Raw genomic sequence first — 13,213 nt, 5'->3', positions numbered from 1 at the left:
CATCTTTCCAGTTTCATGGAGATCAACGCTTGCTTGGACGTGGCCCAATTTGGCTTTAGACCCGCCCATGGGACGGAGTCTGCGCTGGTGACAGTACTAGATGACCTGTGGACGCGTGCCGACCAAGGTCGAGCTGCTTTTTTAGTATTGCTCGGCATGTCGGCCGCGTTCGACACGGTCAACCACACGATCCTGATTGGGAGACTGGAGGAAATAGGGGTGTCGGGATCGGCTCTTGATTGGCTGGTGTCTTATCTTGACAACAGACACCAAATGGTGGCCCTGCCTCCTTTTAAATCCAACACTAGAAGGGATGGGCAGGGCGTGCCCCAGGGATCGGCCATCAGTCCGATCCTGTTTAATCTCTACCTCCGTGCTCTGATCCAACTGATAAAATCATTCGGCATAGCAGTCACCAACTACGCTGATGACACCCAACTTGTCTTCTCGTTTGAGGGCAAGGAGGCCATGTCACAGGAGACTTTATATCAGTGTATGTCCACCACGTCGGAATGGTTGAGCCTTAATTCTTTACAATTCAATGGCTCCAAAACTGAGGTACTACACTGTTCAAGGGATCGTACCCCTAGGCCTCTTCCATTGAACTTTTGGCCTCCGTCTTTTCAGGGTACCAGCCTGCCGGTCGAATCAGTTTGTAACTTGGGGGTGATGTTTGACTCCAGCCTGCAGTTAGACGTGTCGATCAAAACAGTGGCCACCTGTATGACACTGCTGCGGATGTTGCGGAAGATACTACCCATGTTTCCCGCACATACCAGGCCAGAGGTAGTGCGGAGTATCATCTTAAGTAGGCTTGACTACTGTAACTCACTACTTCTGGGGGCACCTATGACCCTGGTGGGAAAATTGCAACGTGTTCAAAAATTTGCCGCCAAATCGGCCCTCTCGCGCCGACGCTCTGATTCATCCACAAAAGCACTCTGGGATCTCCACTGGCTGCCAATCCCCCAGAGGATTGATTTTAAAGCCCTTTGCCTGGTACATAAGGCCCTTCACGGCCAGGGCCCTTCCTCTTTGCAGGACCTGTTTTCCTGGTATGTACCGTCTAGATCTCTCCGCTCGGCCTCAGACCGTCTGGTGGTAGTTCCCAAGATTTTGAGGACCCGGATGGGAGGCCGATCATTTAGGTTTACCACGGCGAGACCCTGGAATTCCTTACCAACATGCTTGCGCGGCATGGATGATTTTATTCCCTTTAAGGCCCTGAAAACTTATTGGTTTCCAAAAACTTTGTAAATTCTCTCTGTAAGCTGCGCAACTGCCCAAACACTGTGTTTGTATCATCCAAGTCGAAGCACCAGGATACCCGATGGGTGACAGTCATTGCGCTATACAAATACACCAATACAATACATACAGGAACATGGCCGCCTGGCAGGAGCTTCCGTGAAGAGCTCCTGGTGCTGGGGATCCCATACTGGGCTTTATCCCGGTTAGCACACTCCAGCTCGCCGGAACGTGAAGCTGAAAAGTAACTGGAGTAAAAGTAATTGGATTGGCAAGTAAGTGGATTGCCCGAGGGGTCCTCTCACGGAGGTTGGAGCCTGAAGCTGCGCCGGCCGAGCCGCCACTGGATTGAAGCCCTCGCGCACCCACCGAGACAGAGTCTGAACTGATTAAGGAGGCCAGACCCTGAGGAGCTGGGAGCCTGTTGAGCCGGCATTTTTCATTGGGGCATGACGACTGAGGAGCCCCCGCGACCTGCCGAGGGACCCGTGCCTCCGGACACCCCATCGCGGCGCAGCTGAAGCCCCGAGGAGCCTACTGAGTCGGCTCTGAGGTCTGTCCCGCGCTCGCACCACCGCAGCAGAGGACTCCAAACTAGTAAACAACAGATCACCCCAGCAGCACCGGGGCCAAAGCGGATCGAGCACCGGACCCCTCCCCCCCTCCCGATCAAAGTCAGATGCTGGCAGCTACTCGGGAACAAGGGAACAACGGTCAACACTCGGAGCACCGCGGGATAGCTGGCACCAGGACGAACACCGGACCCTGCCTCCACACACGAGGTGAAGCAGCGACCCCCCCCACCCAGAAGACGCCGGTCGCACACAGGGACGAGGCCACGACAACACCCCCCCCCCCCTCTCCCGCCCCGCAGTGAAGGAACCCCAGCGGACTGGAGGACTGAGAGGAGCGGGGGACGCCGGCTTGGTAAGCGGATGCAGACACTGGGGAGGCACATTAGCGTGCAGCAGTCACAGGCTCTAATATCAAAAGAAGGTATTTTTGTACATTTTCCCGGTTCTCAGCCCTAAATCTACATTGCACAAAATGGCGGGGGTTTGAAAAACAAAAAACTAAGGCCATAAATCACCTACTGTGCCCATGAGGTTCCCTCGGGATGGGAGTCTTCCTCACAGGGTGAAAACGAAACTGCTCTCCCTGCTCACAAAGCATGAAAATAAAAAGAGGACTAATGTCTCTTTTCCCCCTTTGTGGCGGCCATTTTGGTAAAGTCTCTCTCTCGGATCACCATCTTGGACTAGTCATTGTTGCTGGGCTATCAATTTATCTCACTATCTGGGGTGCATCAAGAACTCACCTTTTTAGGCTAAGCCCAACTACTACCACTACTGTACTCTGAACTACGGATCTGTGATCTATTGCACTCTGATGCACACCTATCTGTGTCATGTAATAGACTGCCTGCAGCTGCATTCGGCTCTACAAGTATTATACTCACTATATATTATTTATAGGTTTACCTGTAAACATAACTACTCCCCAATTGGACACTGCACTACTCTGCACAATCTCCCCTGTTACGCTACCGCATGTATTTTAGGTCTATTTTAGGTCTATAGTTTTTCAGAACTATTCCTCCAATTGTACTCTGCACTACCACTTTACACAATTCTGCAACCGCACTGCATTACCTGTATTCACCTGTATTCACTTTACCTATCCTTCATGTAATGCATCGACTGCACATATGCCTGTCGTCTCACTAGTGTATTTTCTGCCTGCTAGTGCCATCTTTGATCCTGATAACCTGTTGTGTTTGCATGTGCATCTTGCTCCGGCATATCACTAGTGTTCACCAACCCCTGCGCTATACTGCCACCATACCAACATGGAGCTCAGCGGCAAACGCACATATAAAATAAACTACCCTCCCGTGCTCACCAAAAAAGCTACTAAACGTTTTAAACACGACTTCCTTAGGTCCCACCCAGAAACCCCCTTTGCCGACACCTACTTCTCATCGGTCAATGGACCCTTGAACACCGACATCATTTTCCACACCACACGCAGAGCGCAATGGAAAAAAGTGTTCCTCACCCTATTCACCGTCTCCACCTCCAGGAAATCCGCACATGGCCTAACACTCTCCATTACATCGTCCCAACTCCTCCCAGGCAGAACCACCATCACTATATACAACAACGGGATTGTCTTAATTCAAGCGACAGACAGGAACCTGGAACTACTTGACAACATGTTCCCCTCTCTCAAAGAGCACCTTTCCAATCCTCCGACTTACACGCATATCACCCCCTGTCCTACCTCTCCTAACGTCACAGCTCCCACCCTGAACTCTCCTAACCCAGTTCAGCAGCAAGAAGACACGCACCTCACCGTCACACCCTGCTCCACTATCAATCACCTGCCCGTCTCAGCTACCCCTCCCCGCCCCTCATACACAGACATAGACCTGGTCCATCCACACACCACTCGCTTTCCCAGCCCCCCTACTAACCTTCGTACCTCCGCTCATCCTCCTGTCTCCCCCCCCACACTTTGCACTCCTGTACCTTCCCCCGCACATTTTTTCTCAGAGCACCCCTCCTCCCCCAATGGCACCCCACACAACATGACTCTCTCTCCGACTTCCGCCCCCCCCCACACTTAGCACTCCCGCCACGCCTAGCCTGCATCCCTCCTTCAACCTCCCACCCCCCTCGCTCACTCCTCAATATTCCACCTCCTCCCCCACAACAGCCAGCCATCACATCGCCCCCTTATTCCCTTCCCCCCCCAGCACGGATGCGCTTCCCAATAACACCTATCCTCTCGCTAACGCCCCCAACACCCACATCAGCTCCGCCTCTCCACCCGGACTGCCCCCTGTCAACGTAATCGCCGGTTCAGCGCCAGTACCCCCCCCCCCCCAACACCGCGCCCATCATCACCTTAGACATTATGTCCACCCTCCTCCAATTGAAAGAAGAATTTCACTCCATTAAAGAGTTGCTCTTCACACACCCCATCAGACACCCCCCCCCATCACCACCCTTACCACACCTAACACCACGTCCCCCTCACCTCCTACTCGCCCTACCACACAACACCCCACACACCGGACCTCTATCCCCCCTCGCTATACCAACAATCGCAATAACAATTGCAATCTCATTACTACCAAGCGCAATACTCCTCCTTCCTCTACACCTAACACCTCCTCCACACCTCCTACTCGCCTCATCACACATCTTTCCCCACATTGGACGTCTACCCCCTCCTGCAATACCACCAATCGCCCCAGACGCACCACCAACACGATCTCTGACCTTGACGTACACACCCTTCTCCACTCTTACGACCCGGCTCCCCAAAAGCCACTAGCTACCAACAACATGTCCATCCCAACGATTATTTCAAACCACCTCAGGCACCAAAAGGATAACAATAGAGGCGCTGTCCCCAACAACCTCACTAATGTACCCCTCGTTTTGGAATCATCCTCCACCCTTTGCACCCCTAGCCTTAAATGCATACTTCTCAACTGCAGATCGGCCCAAAGACATTCCACGGAGGTCGCCGACCTCATCATGTCCCTGGAACTGGACCTAGACATTCTGACTGAAACATGGCTGTCTGATTCCTCTACACCTCTACTGGATATCCTAGTCCCTCCCAACTACTGTATCATTAGACTTGACAGGGACAAAAAGATAGGCGGTGGAATTGCCTGCATCTACAGAAGCAACCTCTCAATCTCCAAAGTGGCCGTCTCCTCTCTTACTTCCTGTGAATACCTCTGCCTTGATATCATCAGCGAAAGCAAACCGGTATGCTCACTACACATTATATACCACCCACCTGGGGACAATCTCTCCTTCGTCCAACAACTCATGGATACAATTACAGCCAACTCAGGACGGCAGCACACCCAAATTTTCCTTGGCGACTACAATCTCCACTGGAATGACAGCAGTGACAGTGGTAAACAGCCTCAAAAGCTTTCTCAACGCACTTGATCTCAACCAAATATGCAACGGCCCGACCCATAAGAGAGGCTCTACCCTTGACCGTATCATCTCCAAAGAGGGCGCTATTCAACTGGAGTCAATCCAACCTTGTGACTGGTCAGATCACCATATTGTCTCCTTCCTCATCAAGGAAAAAACCAGACTTACCTCAGTTCAACCCCCTAAGCACAAAGTGTGGAAAAGAGACTTGAAGAAACTCAACCCAAACGCCCTACCACCCAACAGCTGCAATCGGCTACTTCCCCCTCCCGGCGATACAGACGTTCAAATTCTGACTGACCACTATCTCAATACTATGTCCACAATAATCGATGAGGTGGCGCCCATGCAACTAAAAAGAGTCTCGTCCAAGAAGACTTCCAACCCATGGTATGACGGAAGCCTCAATGAGGATAGACGGGCGATGCGAATGGCAGAGCGCACCTGGAGGTCAGCCCCCTCTGCAGTGCACCTAAAAAGTCTAAAGAAACAGAGAAACGCCTACTTCAGGAAAATAAAACGCTCAAAAAGAGACTTCTTCAGTCTCCAGCTCGCCCAAGCTAAAAACCGTCCAAGAAAACTGTTTGAGTTAGTCAGAACACAATCTAAAGAGCAAACCCAGACAATCAGCTCCATGGACGTTACTCCTTCCTGCGAAGACTTCTCTGCCTTCTTTATCCAAAAAACTGAGAGAATAAGAAGCGATCTCCTCAATGACGCTATCCTGTACTCCAACCCCCGACACACAGCAGTGCCTCACTGTGGAAAGCTCGGGTTGTCTTGACTCTTCCCAGCATGGATTCAGGAGGGAACATAGCACCGAGTCGGCCCTCACTGTCGTGCTCGATAACATCCGCACGACAGTGGATAGAGGCCAGACCACCCGTCTGGTCCTGTTAGACCCAACTGCGGCCTTTGATACCCTCTCTCCCTCAGTTCTTTCATCTCGTCTGAGGGATGTGGGGGTGAAGGGCGCAGCTCTAGATCTCCTGACTTCCTTCCTTATTGGGAGGGAACAAAGAGTCAAGATGGGTGAGTTTCTATCTCCATCCCGGCCTGTGCTATGTGGGGTCCCACAAGGGTCGGCTCTTAGCCCGACCCTATTTAACATCTATGTGACCCCACTGGCCAGATTAATAAGAACTTTCGGGATGGAGGTAGTTTCCTATGCTGACGACACCCAAATACTAGTCTCTCTCTCCCATTCAGATGTGCAGACCGTCTCCAAATTTAGATCATGTATGGAGGCGGTTGGTCACTGGATGATTCAGAACTCTCTCAAACTGAATGGGGAGAAGACTGAGGTGATGGTGTTTGGTGGGAACGTAAACATCTGGTCTTCTAGCTGGTGGCCTGACTCGCTTGGAGTGTGTTCCTCCCCCACTACATCTGCAAAAAATCTTGGGGTGATGGTAGATCCTGCCCTGGATATGGGCAGACAGGTGAGTAGGACCATTTCCACCTGTTGGGGCCTTATCCATACCCTGCGAAGGATCAGGAAATATCTTTCTGTGCAGTCCAGAAAGCAAATAGCTGTCGCGCTCATTGGCTCTCGCCTGGACTACTGCAATGCGCTGTATGAGGGGCTAAACAAGACCCTCCTGCAGCGCTTGCAGGTAGTCCAGAATGCCGCGGCCAGATTTGTCCTGGATGTTCCTAGACGTTCATCGGCCACCCTGGCCAGAAAAACGTTGCACTGGCTCCCTGTAGAGTACCGAGTACGTTTCAAGGTCTTGTGCATGACATACAGAGCCATTGCAAGAAACTGTGACTCTGGAGTGGGTTCTATTATCTCCCACTACATCCCTGGAAGGAATTTGCGTTCCTCCGGGAAATTGCTTCTGTCAGTCCCTCGTGTGCGAAGAGCTAAATGGGGTGGCAGGGCTTTTTCCACTTTAGCTCCCAAATGGTGGAACGATCTTCCTTTGGACCTTAGGTCCCTACCCTCCCTGCAGACATTCCGCGGTGCCTTAAAGACCCGCCTCTTCCTGAAGGCCTATGTGTAATGATGATTGATTCAGACTTTTGATATTATTGTTAGGCGCCTTGATACCTGCGGGTTATTGTTCTGCGCAATATAAATTTTTATCAATCAATCAATCAATCAACCTCAACCAAAGAACAATGCTACTTGGTCATCCTTTGACACTTACTCCGTAGAAGAAATTGGCAGACTGCTCAGCGCCTTGAAACCTTCCAATCACCTCTCTGACCCCCTTCCTGCTAACGCTGTAAAAGACTTTTCCCCCTGGCTTCTCCCACTCTGGTCTAAGATTATCAATAGCTCTCTTCAACAAGGATCCATCCCCAACGCCCTCAAAGTAGGGCAAGTCACACCGCTACTAAAAAAAACAACAGCAGACCCCACTGATCTAAACAATTACCGCCCTATTACAAACATTCCCACTCTCGCTAAACTGTTGGAAAAATGCGTACAACTACAATTGACTAAACACATAGATAAGTTTGATCTCCTAAACGCTCATCAGTCAGGCTTCCGAGCAGGGCACAGTACCGAAACTGCCATGACTCACATAGTGGACGATGCCCTCCAAATCCTAGACCAAAACGATACCTGTCTCCTCATCCTTCTGGACCTCTCCTCAGCATTCGATACAGTTAAACATGAGAACTTCCTCGAACTGTTAAACACAAGAATGGGCATATCTGGGACTGTTCTAAAGTGGTTCACCTCATTTCTACACAACCGGACACAAAGAATCAAAAGCAACAACCTGCTGTCCTCTCCGGTACCTGTATCGCTAGGCGTCCCTCAAGGATCCTCCCTCTCCCCAACACTGTTCAACCTAGTTATGGAACCTCTCACTACGTTGTTACAGGCTTCTAATGTGCACTTTCACATGTATGCCGACGACACCCAACTTTATCTCAAAATACAATCTCCCAAGGACATCATGCTGCTGAACACCACGATCAGAAACACCCAATCCTGGCTTGCTGAGAATCACCTCAAACTCAATGCTCTGAAGACCGAGTTCCTCCTGATCTCACCTCCCGCTAAAATATCCACGGCTCAAACATGGCTTAAGCAATTAACGGCTCTAAATGTACAGCCCATCGTAGTAGACTCAGCAAAATCTTTAGGCATTACACTTGACACCAATCTCAACATGCAGCAGCACATCAGCAAGGCAACCAAAGGAGCGAACTTCCAAATCAATACCCTGAGAAAACTTAAACCCTTCCTTCCTGCCAAAGACTTCCAAACTGCAGTACAATCTATAGTCATCCCGCACATAGAATACGGTAGCACCGCCCTCTGCGGGCTCCCCCTAACTACAACGGCACCCCTAAGAGCGTCCCTTAACGCCGCAGCGAGACTCGTCACAGGCTCAAAAAAACTCGCATATCTCCCCGGACTTTAAATCACTGAACTGGCTACCTTTTGAAGCCAGAATTCAACTGAAAATCGCATGCATGCATGACACAAGGCTGTGCATCTGAATTCACCCGCCTACCTCACTCAAAAGTTGACAATTTCGGGTGGCTCCCGAACTACTAGAAGCACAAACAACCTTTTGCTGAAACCTCGAAGATTTCGGAAGGAAAAAACGTATAAACGCTCCTTTTCAGGAATGGCACCCAGGATCTGGAACTCACTCCCTCCTGAAACAAGGCTCATCTCCTCCAACACAATCTTTAAGAAAGAAGTTAAAGCGATCCTCATGGCAAAATACACATGACCTATTACTCCGTATCACTCATGAATCTGCCCTGTAAGCCCTGCCCGACCTTGGCCTATTGTACCACCCGTATTATCGAATTACGTAATTGTATACGCTCACTCTTTGTATTTTGTTATAATGTTTGATGCACCTGGTTGATTATGTATATTGTTATATTGTTGACGCACCTGGTTGACTTTGCACACTTTACCCTCTCCACCTCAACGATCCTTACTTCCCTTCTACTGTCGCACCTGTGGGACTATACATCCTGCACACACCCACCTCAACTTGGCCCACCTTTAAACTCTAAATACTCTAAACACGCTTAAGCAAGTATATGCTCCTTGGTATTGCACTTTATGCTATTGACGCAATTGTTTGTCTATTCTCGGAGTGTACCTACACTACCACACCTGTGACCTACCTCATGTCCTTTGACCTACCTATGTAACTAGCACCTTGTACCCAACTACCTCATATATCACTTTGCATATACGCTTTATTACTTTGTATTTTTACTTGTAAAGCGCTCTGATATCTGCAAAGATCTTGTTCGCGCTGTATAAAACTCTCAAAATAAAATAAATAAATACAATACAAGAAAATCGTCTACATTGATGACATGGTAGGTCTACTCCTCAGACGTCCACAAGTAGACCGCGCTACTACGGTCTACTGAGCAGACAGTAGCAATAGACAGTAGCAATGACTTATCAGTTCAACCACAATTCCACAGGCATTCTCTCAACGATTCACTTCATTCAACTACACACCTTTTTTCAGGCATCAAGAAGTTTGGCTTAAATTCCTATCCTAAGTGCCCTTCAAAGTTTAGACACGCTTATACTGGACTGCTTAATATGTAAAAATCCTCACATTCAAACAACCTCTTATTCACGTCACATGCCACCCTTCACAGTATTCCAGCCCCGTACCATCTAACAGCTGCCACAACACCAGCAGCCCTCGCTAATGACCATCCTGCACAGAGCGGAATGCCCAGTGGCGTGCGTGTCAATGCACCTCCCCCAAACACTGCACGTCGCTGAAACGAAGAGTCGGGGGCACCAAGACTGTCAGAGATCATTAAAGGGTCAGAAAAGCCAAGCAACACTCTGAAGAACATACGGTAAAAAAAACAGGAAGGCAAGCACCTTACAGGTACTAAAGAACGGGCAATCACAGAGTTATGGTGCCTACCAGGTCGGAGCAAGTAGAACATTCATCGAAGCTCTCGAATGCAGAAATACTCATCGCATTTCACAGAAGAGGCAGTGCAAGCCCTGTAAGAACCGTAGCATGGGATGTCAAAGACACCTTTTAAACAGCTGGAGACACCTTTTGCGAACGGTCACCCCACCAACTGTAACAGCCAATGAGAGCTTGAAGGATAAAAATCTGTGTCCGCTCTTGGAAAAGAAGAACAGTCACTGTGTGCGAGGGGTGCAATTACCACAGAAGTCTGCAAAATTAAGGGTAACCACTCCTACAACTCTGTAAAAGGGAGAAAACCCTCATATGTGCCAGAAAAAAAAAATGTAAGTGCCCCCAAACAAAGCGTGCGTGAAGGTGGTACCTATCACAACGCGATAAATGGGAGGAGCATTGCAGCTCGTTAAAGGAAGGCATATCTTTCCACGTCACTGCCGGTTGGGAAGTGACAAACACCCACGTCCCAAATCTCGGGAGAGGGGAGCAAAACGTACTGCTGCCAGCCCCTAAAAGTGGGTGTGAGATTCTCCTCCTAATAGGTTTCCAAAAGTAGAGGGCAAACACTATCGAAATGACCGCCGTGGAAGAGGGCAAACTGTCTGTCAAAGCCAAAGGAGAGGGGCAAGCACCATGATAAAGGGGCGGTACGTGTCACAGGACATGATGAAGACTTGCACCCCATTAAGGGGGTACCACATACCTATCGTCGCAGATCCGAAATAGGCTGAGGACAAACATTGCCCGAAAGCTGAGCTAACACCCTGCTAACGACGAAATGAAATGAAACGCAGTAATACTTTGTTAAGTAAGGAAACCTTCATAAGCAACAAAGGGGGCGGGGTGTTTGACACCCTATAAAGCAGTCCTTAGATGGAGGTCAACATTATCACAGAAAGAACACACATCCATGTTACAGCCCAAGAGGAAGTAGGTTCCAACAGCCCCACTCACAGTCAATGTTAGGGATAAGTGGTACATGACACACCACGTCATTGAATGAATTAAGATCACAGCAATCTATTCTCTTCTACATTAGCCTTCCCCGTGGCTAGAGGCCTTACCCATCGCCCCCTTCTCCCAGAGAGATCCCTTTCTGGCCCTGACATCCGCCTTTTCGCGTCCCACCCGACTTCCACCAGCAGTCGCTCAGTGCCCACTTCAACCACCCCTCCCGGGAACTCCCTCACCGCTCCGTGAACACGGCTTCCATCCCTCTTCCCGTCTCTTTATTATTTTCTTTTCGCCCGAAATGGCCGCCTTCCTCTTCCTCCTTTAAACCCTCCCCTCTCTGGAGAACCCTCCGCCGTGAGGAGGTTGTTAGCGCACCGCGCGATCCATCCGCGTTCCGAGAGGGACTACTTTCGCGCCAGGAGCGGGGCGGCTCTGGGTGTCTGCCGCTCCCCGGCTCCTCGTCTTCCGCCCTCGCTCGCGTTGAGCCCTGAGTCTGGGGGAGTCCGAATCCTCGTCGCGCCCCATGTTTGGTCACCGATGGATTCTCGGTTGGGGGGATAGTATGTCAAGCGGGTCGGCGGGGGGACCCCGCTTTTGTTCACCTTCGTCATTGCTTCAGCGTCATACACATACTTTGCTTGTTTTCCTCTTTAACAAGTAATCGGGTTGCGTATTAAGTATGACACGTCACGGTACGCAACTCGAGCCGGAGGCCTACTGAGGGAGGGGCGGTGTAGTGACCTCAATTAGATGTAGAAACAGGAAACGGAGAGTAGTTGTAGGCAGGAGTAAGTATTTAATCGGCAGAGAGAAGAAATGCATGCAGCTCCAGTAAAGGTACATCAAGAATGAATAAAGATCTACCAGTTCCTGTTGCCCAGCACCCAAACATTCCAAATGCAAATATAACGTTCAAATTAAAGGAACATGCCATTACTACACATCCTCCTTCTTAACAAAAGAACAAAAAGAACATAAAAATAACAACATAAAAATCATTGTTAAACTATAAAGAATTCGTAACAGTCCGAACCCAACAATATGCACACTAAAAATTAATTTAATAAATTCCGCATCTTCCTAAGTGAGCAGGACAGAACATGTGAGAACAGAACAAGTGAACACACCCCAAACCATCCCCTTTCCAAAATGCAAAAGAAAAAAAAAAAAAAAAATCAATCATCAATACGTCACCAACATTTGATCATTAAAAAAAAAATCAGATTTCAATGTTCCGAATACAATTAACTTGAGCATCACTATCATCAGACTCAGAAACAGATGCATCACCTTCATATTGAACATAAGAAACTTTTTTCTTAGAAAACTTCTTATTTTTTCGATTGCAAACCCTTGAGAAATGACCCACCAATCCGCACTCTATACACTTTGCATGCTTAGCGGGGCACCTCTCAAAAGTAGCGGCATGTGAGTAACTCCCACACCTAAAACACACCACATCACTAAATTTCTTTCTTTCACCACCCTCACTAAATTTCTTCCTTTCACTGCCTTCCCATTGCTTCCTATCACGAAAATCACCATTTCCTCCCTCCAACTTATCTTTATACCCTGCTTTTTTCTCAAGTACCTTGGCCACTAATTCCTTCTCCACCATGTTATCCTGTGACAAAGTGACTTTTGCACACCGGTCCGAAAGTTCCGCCTTCTTAACCAGAGCCACTATATTTTTAAGACACTTGTCTCCCTCTACCCACAACTTATCCTGTAATACCTTATTCTTAGTATACATCACTACCTGGTCTCGTATAAAGTCATCATGTAACTGAGAAAACTCACACTTTCTGGCCAACTTTTTTAAGGCCGAGACAAATTCTTCTACCGTTTCATTCTTCCCTTGCTTCCTGTGAAAAAATGCATGTCTAGTCACAGCAATTGATACTGAGGGAGAGAAATGATCATCCAAATCCATCAAAGCACATTCAAAAACATCAGAGTCACCTTCCACTCTTTTATGTGAGTGCATATCTTGAAAAATCCGCAAACCCTCCGGACCCAGCGAATATAACAACATCCTCTTCTTTCTTTCCGGCGAGAACGTACCATTTACGTCCTCTAACTTCGCTATATAGTTCAAAAAATAAGCCTTCCAATCCAACCAAGCAATCAATGGTTCTCCAGGAA

At 48.9% G+C, this 13,213-nt stretch overlaps 1 protein-coding gene across 1 annotated transcript in view; it reads right to left on the bottom strand.

Annotated features, from left to right (window-relative positions):
- The window catches only part of DDX6 (DEAD-box helicase 6), a 222,894-nt gene extending 211,452 nt beyond the window's left edge, over nucleotides 1-11,442 (bottom strand). Inside the window, exon 1 of the mRNA XM_078682219.1 lies at nucleotides 11,305-11,442. The gene's annotated coding sequence lies outside the window, so the exon portion shown is untranslated. The remainder of the gene's footprint in view (nucleotides 1-11,304) is intronic.
- Between the last annotated feature and the right edge of the window lie 1,771 nt (nucleotides 11,443-13,213).

This window comes from Lissotriton helveticus, chromosome 3_1, assembly GCF_964261635.1.
Source record: "Lissotriton helveticus chromosome 3_1, aLisHel1.1, whole genome shotgun sequence".
Lineage (NCBI taxonomy): Eukaryota > Metazoa > Chordata > Amphibia > Caudata > Salamandridae > Lissotriton > Lissotriton helveticus.
This window is presented reverse-complemented; position numbering and strand designations above follow the sequence as displayed.